Source organism: Molothrus ater, chromosome 12, assembly GCF_012460135.2.
Source record: "Molothrus ater isolate BHLD 08-10-18 breed brown headed cowbird chromosome 12, BPBGC_Mater_1.1, whole genome shotgun sequence".
NCBI classification, from domain to species: Eukaryota; Metazoa; Chordata; class Aves; order Passeriformes; family Icteridae; genus Molothrus; species Molothrus ater.
In genome coordinates, this window is record NC_050489.2 from 9,285,906 (window position 1) to 9,300,598 (window position 14,693).

At 38.0% G+C, this 14,693-nt stretch overlaps 1 long non-coding RNA gene across 1 annotated transcript in view; it reads right to left on the minus strand.

Moving 5' to 3' along the window:
* Positions 1–14,693, minus strand: part of LOC118691233 (uncharacterized) — a 182,162-nt gene that overhangs the window by 61,240 nt on the left and 106,229 nt on the right. The gene's annotated exons all lie outside the window — the stretch shown is intronic.

Consider the following 14,693-nt stretch of genomic DNA (forward strand, 5'->3'; position numbering starts at 1 on the left):
AAGTTGTTGAGGTTTAATCATTATAAACAGTTATGATAAAAATAGATCTTTGGGTAAACAAAGACCTTACAGTCAAGCTTTTAATAAATACTAGTATAACTAGAAAATTGGATTTTAAGAGGAATAGACATAAGGAAAAGCTGCAGATATGGGGTCACAAGATGAGAGGAAATTGTTGTATAGAATAGAGCTTTATCAGCACACATTAATTGAGAAGGGACTTTGTAAAATATTGGAAACCAGGATTATTTTATGCAAAAAACCTCCTCACTATTAACTTTAGTACTTTCCCCTTGGATTTATGTATTCATTTATCATCTTTAATACTACTGAGCTGGAGGTCTTTACAAAACTATGCTAGATCAGAAATCACTGCAAATGAAAGTGCACATGTGTGTATAACACACCAGCACCCATGGAAAACAGATTGAGTGACTTCAGAAAATTTGATATGAAACACAAAGAGCTGCAACACTCAGAGGAGTTACAGCCACGATTTGAGCAAACAAGATGCACATTAATTAAATGGTTGTATCCAACTGCAGCACTCTTTCCCAACCTACACCCCACAAGGAACAAGAAGGGACTCTTGGGACTCTTTCTTTGTGGAAAGTCATTCTTAACACTTACACTTCATGTTTATGCTTTAACCATGCCACTTCTTTCATACGAGGGAACCTTTACTCCACCACAATTTAAATGTGCCTCTGACTGGAACTGCACCCAGCTCTCTGAACTGTGGATCAGACTGTGCTTTCCACTAACAGAAAAAAAGTTGCATAAACCAAACACCTTCCCACCACCTTTCCTCATTACAGTTTTGAGCCTAATACAGTACAACCTCTTAGTTAATATCCCTACTTTTTAAAGTCTAATCTGAATCTTTGCTACTATAATTCTAATCCCACTTGGTCTATTTTATGTGATGACGAAGAAGGGATTATAGTATTCCCTTTTGCAAGAAAGTTGACTATGTAGGCACAATCATCACACAGGATCTTTCCAGCACACAGGTTCTGTGAGTAGTACAGTTGGGCTCTAATCTAGGCAGTTAATAACTTATGCAATTCACCAAGCTAAACTGCACCATACACAGCCAAAATCTCTCTTCTAATAATTCTGGTCTTGTGTATGTTAAGCAAAACATAACATGATTTAATTGAGGGAAGTCACAAAGATATCCCCTAAAACAGTTTTCACATTTGAATACAACTTTGACAAAGCTAAAAATAAATAGATTGATTCAGCTGCATACTGTATTCACTTGAATGGTGTCTTGAATTTTCAGATGTCCTGGAACAACAGACTGGTTTTCTGAATCAACAGAATCATCACAAAGCATACAACCTTTTCCAAATAGTACATTTTTCAAAAAAAACCCCAAGTAATAAAAATAGTTTTGTTTTCTCTGAGGAGAAAACATGCTATGATCTGGAAAGGCAGTTGTAGTTATGGCAGACATAATTGCATAATGCACTTCACAGAAGCTTCTTCTATTAGATCTTATTGTATTTTTTCCTTCAATTATTAAATTCAGAGGCTTAACCTCAAAAGAAAATGCACTTGTCTTTACATACACTTGAATTGTTACTGCCATTTAAAACTAATCAATGTTTTCTTTAGTACAATAATAGCTTATTTGCAAAGCACCTCTTTAAGAGATATTTACACGGTGTTCTGGAAGTAAACATGTTTCATGCTCTAAGAAAAAAAACCCAACAAAGACAAAGAGGGCTTCATTCTCATCTTAAAGTTCAGCACAAATAAAGTGACTTAAAAAGCAGAAAAAATTGTGCACAAAGGGAGTTGCTACTAAATTATACCCCTCCATTAATAAATAAAACAAGGAAAAACTATGCATTGTACCCAACCCCTATATCCCTAGAGAAGTCCAGGAAATTAATGTTCAAAGGCACAACATATAAATATATGCTTTCATTAATGTTAACAGGAAAGCAAACAGTTAAAATCTTACTCTTAACCTGTGTTTAAATATGCATTTCTTAGAAATAATATACCAACTCCTGACTAGGACCTTCAACTGCATAAAACTCAGAGGACACCGAGGCCTCACTGGGGGTGGAAAGCCCAAACTACTCCAGTAAAGTCAGAAATGCTCTCAGAGTGCAGGAATAATCACACCACTTTCCTCTAGGAACATAGGGGAGATTTTAAAATTAGTCTCCATAGACTTCTCCAGAAAGAGGTCAGAGAAACCAAGTTAGGTAATGTGAATACCCCTAATGTCTCAAGATCTGAAGTTATTTAACAAAGAGAAGTTTGAAGGAAGGAAATTTCGCACAGAACTCACAAGCATTTTTTTTTAATTTCCAAATGTAAACATCTACTGCTTTAGTAAACAGATCACCCCCAGTTCAAGCTATGCCCGTATTTGAAGACATCAAACCCATTGATTCCAGTAGAGTAGCAAGACTATTATTGCAATGAAACTTATAAAACCAAAGCTAAGAAGTGACCAAGCTTTGCCAAAGGAAAGAAGCAGAATTAGAACTGAAAGCATTGGACAAAGGGACTGCCACAAAGTAATGCAAAGACCTATGCCAAAGAAGCCATGTTACATATAATATAAATTTCCTACACAAATTTTAAATTGTATTTTTCAGTACATTTTTATCTGTGAACTTGGAATCTATTAATTTTATCATCTGTAATGCACAGCCAATATTTTGCATTTGCAATCTTGAAAATTTAATGGGGCAGGGCAGAATAATTTTGTATTTTATCAGTTTATTGTATCTAACTGCTAATGGTATGTGGTAACTATCACAAATTGCAAGTACTCTTACATTACAGAAAATTAATTCCCTGATTTCCTTTTATTAATCAAGATTATCTTTCCAGCTGCTCTTTAATTAAATATTTTGTTAAGGATCATTAAGAAATTATATAAACTTCTCATAGTTCTCACTGCTAATCATAAGCATTTCATTCAATCATGCTATAAATCTGAAATTTGCCTTCCAGTTTTACTAAAAAGCCTTTTTGAAGAGGTATTGGAAAAAAAATTAAAAACAAATCATCCAACAAAACCTCCTTCATTTCCAAAAGAGAATTTCCAAATTAAATTAATATAAAATAATCAAGAATTTGCTTTGAAGGGTAAAATAGTGTGATTGAAAAATTAATAGTAAGATTTTTCCATTCCTCTTCTCTTGAGTTAAAATAAAGGCAGCTCAAATTATAGATTATTTTCTCTCTTAAAATAAGGTAGAAGGTGGTGAGACAGTGTTGGGTAGATGCACAGTAGTAATGGATTATGGAGATTTTTGTCTCCTGGGTCACTGTTATGAATCTGATCCAAGACAGCGATGACGAAATGTCAGTGCCATTTTATGGCTTTTAGCATGAAATCCTGACCCTGTGAGGTCAATGGCAAAACATCAGTAGTGCCAGGATTTTCACCTTCTGAATCTCTAAGATGCAAGAAGAATTAAGGTCTGACTCAGCATCCATTGACTTTAATGGGAGTTACACTAAGTTCAAGGTGCAGGTTTTTATAAGTCCTGAGGTGCTGCTTTGCTCATGCTTTAATAAGAGCTGGATCCTACAGATGACTCAAAGAGTTCAAACTGCAGCATTAAAGCTATAAACTTTTATCTTTAAAGTTAAGTGTTCTAATGGCTCTCATCCCCTGCTGCACTGTCAGGATCACTCTGCTCCATGAGGCTGAGCACTGGATAAGGGCTTCTCTCACCACACGTTCCCTTCTCCTGCTTCTGTCTCTGAAAGCAAAATCCTTGTCCCAGGTGACACAAGGTCCAAAACCTCTGGGATCACCATGTCTGTGGCCGTCAAGGAATCTGGCACAGACTGTGGCTTCTGCTCTGCATCATGTCTGGTCAACTTACAGACAATTCCCATAATACCACTCCTGCAAAATGTGAGATCTGGGGAGTAGAGGATTAGTAAACTTTGGGTCACAATGACTAAATTAACAAAGCAGCAGAAACCATCAAACACGCTTTTTGGAGTGATTAACTCAAAGAAAACCCTTATCAATTTCCTGAAAACAGGCAGAGATGGCTTGTTATTTTATTTCATTTGCTTTGATAGTGGGTTCTTTGTAGAAAGGACATTTCCAGCCATTTTAAGTCTTGCCACTTTGCAGGTTTGAAGATCTTTTATCCGGAAAAGGAAATAAGAATAGAATCCAACTGAGCTGTCAAATCTTAAATGTTTATCCAAAATGAAAACAAATTTCTAAAATGAAATTATTTGATCATGCCCTCCAAAAATACTAAGGTACACAAATATAAAAATTATGTCTTGCTGTAACATATGCTTTCCAGGCATATTTCACTTGCAGCTCAGGCGTGTGCTCCTAAAAGTATTTAGCTATGCTGAAAACCACCCAGGAATTAAACTGGATGAAAGCATGCTGAGGAAGTTGTTGGAGGTTTAATTACCTTTTCTTTTTTTTCTCTTTAGTGGGAGTTCTGAATTCTGGAGGAGTAAAACTCCAGTCTCTACTGTATTGAAATGATATTTTTTTAGCACTCCAATCATTGTCTCTACTTGACTAAGACATTTCTGTGCTAAAGCAGGTGCATTTACTTTTCAAGTATTATTTTACTAATCAATTGAAAAATTACCTCCATGAATGACAGAAGTGCAGACCTTTGGAGTATTTCATTAAAAGGAGCAAACATTAATTACAAATCCAGCCCAACCTTTGCAGACATAAATTATGGGACAGATCTATTTTCTCCATGCTTAATTGCAAGCAGTGACTAGCTCTTTAAATTATTATCTCCAAGGCATGAATGAAATTAGAATGGATTTGGTGATATTCTCAAGCTTATTTGTATCTAAATAACTTGGCCATATACTGTCTGGAGATACAAGGAAAATTAGGTGAAGCACCTTTGAGCCTTTCAACAGTGCTAGCTTACTGTGAAAAAAAATTGGGAATTGCAAAATGGAATTAGAGCCTTAAAGTCTTTGCAGACTGGGAGGCCTAGATGCAGGCTTAACAATGGGAGAGTTGATAATGGCCAAGTATTTTTCTTCTAACCTAAATTCTGAAAATTTTAGATGCTTGTAATTTTCTGAAGCATTCACATTTCAGGCAGAATATTCTAGGCAACATCTTTCCTGAAAGGTAATATTTACATTTCAAGAAAAATAACTACTTTTCTAGAGAAGTAAAGCCCCCTTCCTACAGAATTAAGAAGGCTGAAAATTCTGATTTTAATAGGCACAGAGCTGACATATTTGTGATCATACCAAAATCTGTCAGGAAAATAGATGAATTATTTGTCCACTGAAACATAAACAGAAGGTACAGTTTGCTATCATGAAGAGTGAGAAATAGATAGAGAATGCAAGGATTATTTTTAATACAATAATGAAGACAGAGATGTATTTTTTTTAAAAAAAGTATATAATGATTTAGATATTGCATTGGAAATAGGAAGCCCTCTATAAGAACACTGGTTTTTATATAGTACAGTGGGTATGAACAAAGGAGTCTCAGAAGACTCCGTGGGTACTGCCTGACCCTTGTTTTTACCACCCATCTGCCACAAAAGTTAATAATTTGGCATTGCATACTTTAAAAAAAAATAGATAATTACTTGCTTGGAGTTCAATTTACTTGTGTCATGATACAGTAAATACCAGGCTGAATTCTCACAGTGTTAATCATTAACCTGGGAGAGAACATTTGATTAAAATGCATTCCTTCAACTTTGACGTTTCATGAACACACAGGTAGGTATTTCAACAGCAATTTCAAGTATGCTGAAGATGCAAATAAGTTCAAGTCCCCCCAAAAGCCAAACTCTTTGCACCTTTTAACTTTTGGTATACAGTTACCCTCCACCTGTGCTGAAGAAACAGCCTCTGACAGCAGAATAACAGCAGCTCTGCAGAGCTGGATGGTTTGAGGTACAGAGGAAGCCCAGTTCAGATTCAGAGGGATTAATTGTGCAAGACACCATGCAAAGACCAGGGCAGGGTACCTATAAAAGGAACATTCCTCTGATGGTACTGGGTTTTTTTTGAAATTTTCTACTTTTACAGACCTCTCAGGCACATAGCAAAATGTCTCTGTAAAAAAAAGAAGACTGAAGACTCGGTCAAAAAACTAGAATATTTGTTGAAAAAAAAAATTCTGCTGAAAAAATCGAAATTGGTTCCAAAAATGTGGAAATACTTGGTCCAGCAGAGAGAAGACTCCATGGGGTTCTTAATTTTAAGTGTCTTGCTTAGGAGAGGGAAGAGTGAAAAAACCTATTTCCTAGAATTTTGAAGTATTTATGTTCCCTTTCTTCTCCATGGTATTTCATCTTAATTTAAAAGTGAGGAGTTAAAGATTGATCTGGAGCTTGGGAAAAGCATTCAAGCAGAGGACCACAGGGGACAGAGTGAACCCTTTACCCACATTGCTTGAGAAAGGCACTGCTTTGCAATATATTCCTGGGAATAATAATATCATAGGTAACCTATTTGCTCTGGAATCTAGACCAGAGCACCACACTTCAACCACCTACACCTACAATGAAGGTAAATATATCATGAGGATCTCCCCACTTACACAGGCCTTAGTGGAATGTATGATTTTTCAGCAATCTGGGCAAATTGCTCAGTTTTGATTGTATATCAGTCTATTCATTGATCATATCCTTTATATTTCTTTAGAAAGAAAAACACCACCAACAATTACTGGCTTTAACACCTTGCAGCTTATATATAGCTTCTCATATAAGGAAGAAACACCTTAAGCACAGTGTGAAAATAGCACCAATTCAATTTATAAAATGTAGATATGTTGGAGCAGAGAAGGTAGGAAATTAGTTAAATGGGAGTTTTAAAAATTAAGATACTTTCTTCATCCAGGCTAATGGAAAACAAAGAGAGCTGGTAGAATTTGTGCTTTTAACCAACAGAAAAGTTTTTCCCTCAATACAGAATTGCGTACAGAACTTTGCTTCAAGTCGCAAAAATTATGAACGGAAATATTGAGGAATCATGATTTTTAACTAAATATTAACCACTGCTGTATTAATTCCTGTTTTACAGCCTAAATGCAGGCAGCTGCTTAGTCAGACATTGCTGTGCACCGAGACAACATGCATTAATTACAGCTGGGCCAGGGTGTGAGCAGGGACTGCCACGAGTCAGAGCCCAGGTCACAGGGCAGCCCCTCAGCCATGGCGGCTCCAGCCCTTCCAGCCAGGCCCTGCAGCACCTCAGGGGGCTGGGCCTCACTGCAGGGTGCCGGCCACAGCGTGTGACAGTGGGGACAAACCAGGGCAGCTCAAGTGCAGCTCCTCCATCGGGAGTGCAGCATGGGCCTGCTTGACTGCAGAGCCAGAACAGACCCAGACCCAGGAACAACCCAGACACTGGTGCAGGGCCAGGAGCAGACCCGGACCCTGGTGCGGGGCCAGGAGCAGACCCAGACCCAGGAACAGACCCAGAACCTGGTGCAGAGACAGGAACAGACCCAGAACCAGGAACAGACCCAGACCCTGGTGCAGAGACAGGAACAGACCCAGAACCAGGAACAGACCCAGACCCTGGTGCAGAGCCAGGAACAGACCCAGACCCAGGAACAGACCCAGGAACAGACCCAGACCCTGGTGCAGGGCCAGGAACAGACCCAGAACCTGGTGCAGAGCCAGGAACAGACCCAGGAACAGACCCAGGAACAGATCCAGACCCTGGTACAGAGCCAGGAACAGACCCAGGAACAGACCCAGGAACAGACCCAGGTGTAGACCCGGACCCTGGTGCAGGGCCAGGAGCAGACCCAGACCCTGGTGTAGGGCCAGGAGCAGACCCAGACCCAGGAACAGACCCAGACCCTGGTGCAGAGCCAGGAACAGACCCAGAACCTGGTGCAGAGCCAGGAACAGACCCAGGTGCAGACCCGGACCCTGGTGCAGAGCCAGGAACAGACCTGGACCCTGGTGCAGAGACAGGAACAGACCCAGAACCAGGAACAGACCCAGGAACAGACCCAGACCCTGGTGCAGAGCCAGGAACAGACCCAGGAACAGACCCAGGAACAGACCCAGGTGTAGACCCGGACCCTGGTGCAGAGCCAGGAGCAGACCCAGAACCTGGTACAGAGACAGGAACAAACCTAGAACCTGGTGCAGAGCCAGGAACAGACCCCAGCCCCTGGTGCAGAGCCAGGAACAGACTCAGACCCTGAGGCAGAGCCAGGCTTTCACCTGAGCTCACAGGGCAGCACCCCAGGGCACAGCTGTGCCTGGCTCCAGTGACTCCATCAGGCTCTTGTGCCTGGACATGGAGCGCTGCTCCCTGTGACCCCCACAGGACTCAAGTGAGGCATCATCAGCCCAGCATGTCCATTTTTTTTGTGTGCAGAAGGATAAACTGGTATGGAGCACCAAGCCCCTGGTGTGGCCCATGCTGTGTGGGCTGGGAGCTGTACTGGGATTCCAGCACGTGGCTACCAGGAGTGCTGGTCAGCCCCACACAGACAGACCTACAGACACACAGAGCTCATGGGGCTGGCCATGGGTACCACACTGGGGGCCACAAAATACAACAGTTCTAACAGCAAGTTATCTGCATAGCTCTCACTCTGACTTTTCTCCTTTCTTTCTCCTTCTCTGTCCAGTAAACTCCACAACAACAACAACAAAGACTAACATCAATGCCAGCTCCATCCAAATGAATGGATATGGAACAGAGAGATGCATCTGTTTAGTGATTCTGAAATGAGCTGACTCCCTGATGTGCCACCAATTCACCTTGCCTTATTACAATCTAGCTTATTTTGTGGTTTTTGGTTGAAATCTGACATAGGGTAACAAATTATTTTTATTATGTCTATTTGAGCTACACCTACTATTTAAATACATTACCTGCAAACTGTAAACAACCTTGTTGCACATTGTGTAATCACTCTGGATTGAACTCTCAAAGGATAGAGACAGAATGGTTTGAATAATAGTTCTTGTTCTGTCCTTCTCTGACACATGAATATGAATGATAACTTATTTTGGCCAAAACAACAAATTCCAGGTGAATTTATGTCCTTAATGGGAGATCTGCCATGACAAACAAGAAGGGTTTGGTGCATTCTAGTCAAAAGTGGAATATCTTAAATCAAAAGTTTCAGTAGGCTTCAGTGTTCCTCCTAACCCTTCTATTAAATCTTCATAACAATGTCATAAGCTAGGATTTGTTGTCTTCTACTTTATTAAAAAGAGGGCAACCTCTAGAACAAAATAATATTGAGAAATAAAATTTACCTTGGATTAGTTTCATGTAAACATAAAGAACCCAACTTCTCAGAACTCATGTGAAAAACATAATGTAGTTAATATTAAATACAAAGATTATGCAACCTATTACTTTTACATTTTGTGCTCCTGTGTCCTTGATTTTGTCCCCGTTTTGCTTATGATTAATGAATGACTCACCCTCAGTACCCTCTCATTTATTTCATACCTCATTATGAATTTGAAATGGTCAATTTGTTATTCAAAAACAGCAAAACAAGCATGGAAGTTAAACAGTGTTCAAAAATGCAAATGACATTTTTATAAATAAAGTGCTATTCTATCACATTTTAATGGTTTACATTTTTAACTGCTTTTGATATAATTTTGGAGAATGTACTTAACTTATTCCTATAGATTACCAGGTGGAGTTTGTCCATGTGATTTATTTGAACATCAGGAGTGTCAGTGCACTCTATACAGTCACTCACACACAAATCCTACAATGACACCTGGTATACTTTACAGTTTTCTATTTTGGCTTATCAAGATCCTATGCTATAATTCCCCCATGGATTCTCATTTGTTTTGTTTGGAATTATTTTACCAGGATATGATTCTTTATAAAGTTTTGTGGTTATACTGTCAGCATTAACGTAGGGACAAAATAAAGGCTAGAAAATAAACTTTTGTGTATATTAAGTAAGTTCACACTGTTAAAGTAAAAGCCACTAACTTATTTATATGAAAAACAAAGTTTCATACCAACAGTTCACAGTATTACTTTTTTGTTGTTATATCCTTTTTCAGTTTTGATAATTACTTTCATCAACACAATTTGGTAGTTTCAAATGCTTTCTTGAGCAGAAAAAAAAATTGGCTTGGGTGACATCAATGCTAAATATCATTCTGGGGAGCACTCAGAGGAACAAAGCAAAAAGTCCATCCTTTCTCTGTTTACTGGAGTAAATTCTGACACTGCGCATACTTCAGTGTGGGATAACCCACTCTCTGCAGAAGCCTGTGCAGTTTTCTCTTTTCTCATCACTTTGGCAATGTTGTCCACACCAATGAGAGGTGCTTAAAGTTCTGCAACAAAGACTCCCCTGTGTAAAGGCATTGCCTTTAAAGCCCCAGTGGCAGCTGCATCCAGCTCCTCCTGCAGAGGATAATCTCTATGCCTTACCTGTTTCAGTTTCTGGCTCATGATGTGCCAGCAGCAGCACCTGCACCTCCTATTTCTGCTCTATTTTATTTGCAGCTGAGTTATGGCTGTGAGGTTAATTCAGGGTGGATAAACCAGCCTCATGCCGAGGCTGCATTCAGCAGAGAGAATCCAGAATGGATGCTAAAAACAGACAGAAATCAAGCTCAACCAATTGCATATTCTTCACTCTGTACAACATGCATGGCTGTTTGTGGTGCCAAGTTCAGTAGCTTAAATATTGTGTCATCATAAAAATAGTATAACAGAGCATGGTTATTAACTGCAGGCTAACCTCCAGCTTTGGCTTTGCTTAATACTGTAGATTTATCTTTTCCCCCTGTTCATTCAGAATGCTTTGTAAAGTGGTTTATTAAAGTATAACTAAACACTGTCCTTCGTGTTCATATATGTTTGGAACAATTCCAAATCTGTGATCTTTTCTTTGAATTTTGTCAACACATTCACTACATGCCTTTATTCTTCCTTCAATTTCATTAAAAACTACAAAGATCACTGTTTAAAATAAATCCCACCACTTTAAGATTACTGAACATGCTGTCCTTCAAATTAACAAAATCAAATACCCCTCCCAATACCCTCTTATTTCTGTCAAGCTCTGTATTAGTTTTCAGTGTGCATAAAAAAGGTAACATCTTTACACATGGCAAATGTAAGAGGTAATAATAAAAGGTAAATTTGACATGAGTCATGAAGTATGTGCAAAAAAAAATAGTGAAACCCTCCCCCTGAAAACTTCACGAAGCTGTAATAAAAAAGGAGTTTGTGATAGATATCATAGAAAGCAGAAAAAACTACACAAAGCAGGAAGAATTTATTACTACATTGTTTGATCATTATCCTTATATAGAATGATCAAAACCAAAACATGGTGTAGAGGAGCTGAAGGAATGTACTGATGGGTTACCTCTAAGGATTTAATTTCTAGTAAGAGGCTTTCTGCAGAAGCAAGGGAAGCATTTGCTCTCCTTGCCTAATGAGAACAAAATTCTACTTTTCAAGGCAAATGCTTAGAGATAACTAAAACCAGCCTGAGACTTAACAAGTGTTAAGTGTTCTATTTTAAAACATAATTTATAATTTTTTATTCTAAAAATACTGAGACATCTCTCCAGGAACTATTCAGTCTTCATTCTGAATCAAAAAGTTCCATTACTGTGTTATGCACACCTTTCATTTACCTTGCAGATCACTATTTATTGACACTTACCAGGGCACCCAGGGCAGCCCAAGTAAAATGTGCATCCTACAGGCTCAGAGAATATAGCATTGAAAATATCACTATCAAACTGCAAACTACACAAAATTATAGAAGATCAGATTCTGCCTTAAAAAGCTCTGTGAGGCAAATTCATCAGCAGTGTGACTTCACGTCCATGCTCAGAACCTGAATGTGTAAATTACGCCTTTGGCACTCTGAGCTAGCAAACACCTGCAGAACTGTGGGAGTTTAACCTACTCAGATGATTGGATTCTCTTTCACTGCTTTTTGAAGCCTGACTTACAACAGGTGAGGAGGCAGAGTAGAAAAAGGTGTTGGGGGAAGGCAAAGCCCTTGCTTGTTTAGGACATTTTATGGATGGGTCGGGGATGTAGGACGTGGATGTTGTGAGAGGTAATGAGGTAACTGGCAGCAAAGAACTCTGAGCTGGAGCAAATGTGAAGGTAAAAGAGAATCGAAATAGTGAACCATCTGCTTTCTAATGAAAACAGCTCCTCTTGTCAGCAACATCCAGAAAAAATGATTTCTTAGTTGGAGTGTATAAGCGAGGGAAGTAGCTTTTTTGCTATATGAGGTAATACACTCAAATGATGTATGACTTAGAAAATAGTGTGGGTTAATGATCTTCAGCTGGATCAGGGAGTAAAACAAAGTAATTTCATAATACAGAACATGATGGATTAAATCATGTTAATACTGGGTATATACATTAAAGAAAATGATCTTTCTGGCATACTAAATGGCAAAATAAAAAGCACTTTTAGTAAGCTATATGATTAATTAGTCTGCCCTTTTATTTATGTACCATGATAAAGGAAAATGTACTTCTTCTGGTTACCTCCCAGGCAATTATTCTAAAAGTTATATTGAATACACCAGCTTCATTGTATTGCATCAGTCCATCAGGGACTGCAAGTAGGTCCCTGTCTTTGTTTTAAGTCAGAGGTTTTCTTTTTTCTCTCCCTCTCCTGTCCTCATTTACTAGAGATTACTGGGGTTTTGTATGTTTTTTAACTCACACAATCATGAGACATATATTGCAATAGTATAAACATTGATTTGTCTTAGCACTATTACTTACAGAGAGTGCAAAAAAATCCAGTGAGTGAAAAGTTATAGCTCACATGTAATTCAGGCAAATATTTAAATATAGGAATGCAAATGCTCCAGACTTCGTTCAGATTCTGAGCTGTTTCATTTCCTGCCTTCACAATTTAACTGTATCTTGCAAATTTCTACCACAGGTTCAATCACATGCAGAATCTTTTAGAAATGAGCTGGAATGTATTTTCAAAAGAGATTTCAAATTAAACTAAAATCTCAGATTTCAGAAATAATGTTACCTGCAGAGGGAGGAATATTATCTTTGAGAGCTATGTGTCTTCCAGTCTTATTGTACATACTTAGAAATTATGCCAATGATGAAAGACACAGAAGCTTCCTCTAGTACCAAAATTACGTGGAAGGAAGAAAAGGTATTATTAGAACAGAATTTACTTATTTCTTAAAACCTTATGAACACATAGAAACTGATAAAATGCAGGAGTTAAAGAAAAGTCGATTTCAATGATATTTTTAAAAGGAATATTAATTAAGCTGGGATAGCTGTTGTATTATATTAGGGATTCACATGGTCCTTCAAACTGGATTGCCTTAGATGTAATTAACAACACAGAAAATGTGAAAGACCAGACTTGGACATTTTCTAATGTTAAATTCAGAATTCAGGTGGGGAGTGTTTTCAACAGAGAGAAACATGTTTTTGTAAAGGGCCCAGCATTTACATGGACTTATTCTGTTACACTTCACCACAGACATGCACAATAAGGAAAATCCTGATTCTCAAACCCTATGCTAAAGGAAATGTCTTTTAAAAAAGGAACCACCTAAGAACAACTGCTTTTTTTTTTTTTTGCTAGTGAGTAGTGCCATATGTTTGTCAACTACAGCAAGAATTTGGAATTTCTGCATGATATTCTTGCAAAGTTCTAATTCTGGATTATCTCACACACCTGCTGATACAGTATTTGCTGTATTTGCTGATAATGCCTTTGTTTGCAATGCCACTAATGCTTTCTTCTGACTCTGGGGGTTTTGCTTTCTCTGCTGCAACATAAAATTTTTCTTTACTGGGAATTAATTAAATCACAGTAGTTATAAATCCAAATATTTTCAATATTTATTTCACCTGTGCATTTTATATTTGTCTGCTCTCAAAAGACTTGCTCTACCATGCAGCTCTACAAAATCACTTTAGTATTTTAGTGGGTGTGAGTGCATGAGAGTGCTCTGTCCTTCTGTCCTCTGTTACAATCTCATCACCACTCAAGGTGTCCTGAGAAGTCTTCAGATCTCTGAGATTTCTGTTTAATGTAGAAAAAGGCACATGAATTTTCCTCTTGTCAAAAGTATCTCAATTTCATCCTTTTTTATGACCAACACTCCCAAAAATTACTCTGGTCTCCTTTTCCAAATGTTCCTTATGCTAAAGAGGATCATAAAGGCATTAACCAGGAAGATTTTCCCATGCTGCACAGCTGTATCAGACCTGTACTACTTTTTTAAGGGAGGAGATCTATGATAAATTTTTGCTTTATTTCACCAATTCATACCAATATAGCCTATAACTGTTAATACCAGATACTGCCTAGAAATTACAAATAGATAGTGAAGTTCATAAATAGAAAAAAACATGGACACCTATTTACAACTAGTAAATAACTTTTAAAACAGATTTTTTTAAGATAGGTGAATTAGTTCCTAGTGAGACTGTTGTGAGAATATAAAAATGGGTGACATGTATCACAGAGAAAGTGTATGAGCACAGTTTCTTCAAAGTGTTGGTCTAAAATACCATTAAATTTTTGCTACATTTTAAAGTTTGTAGAATATAACACCATGTAGAAGTGTGACTTTAAAATTAGTCTTTGCAAGTGCCTGAGATGAAGGTGGCGGGTTTTAGCAAGCAGCAAGCTTTAAACCTAAAATTACATTAATTTATTTGCTGCAACAAAATTAGGTA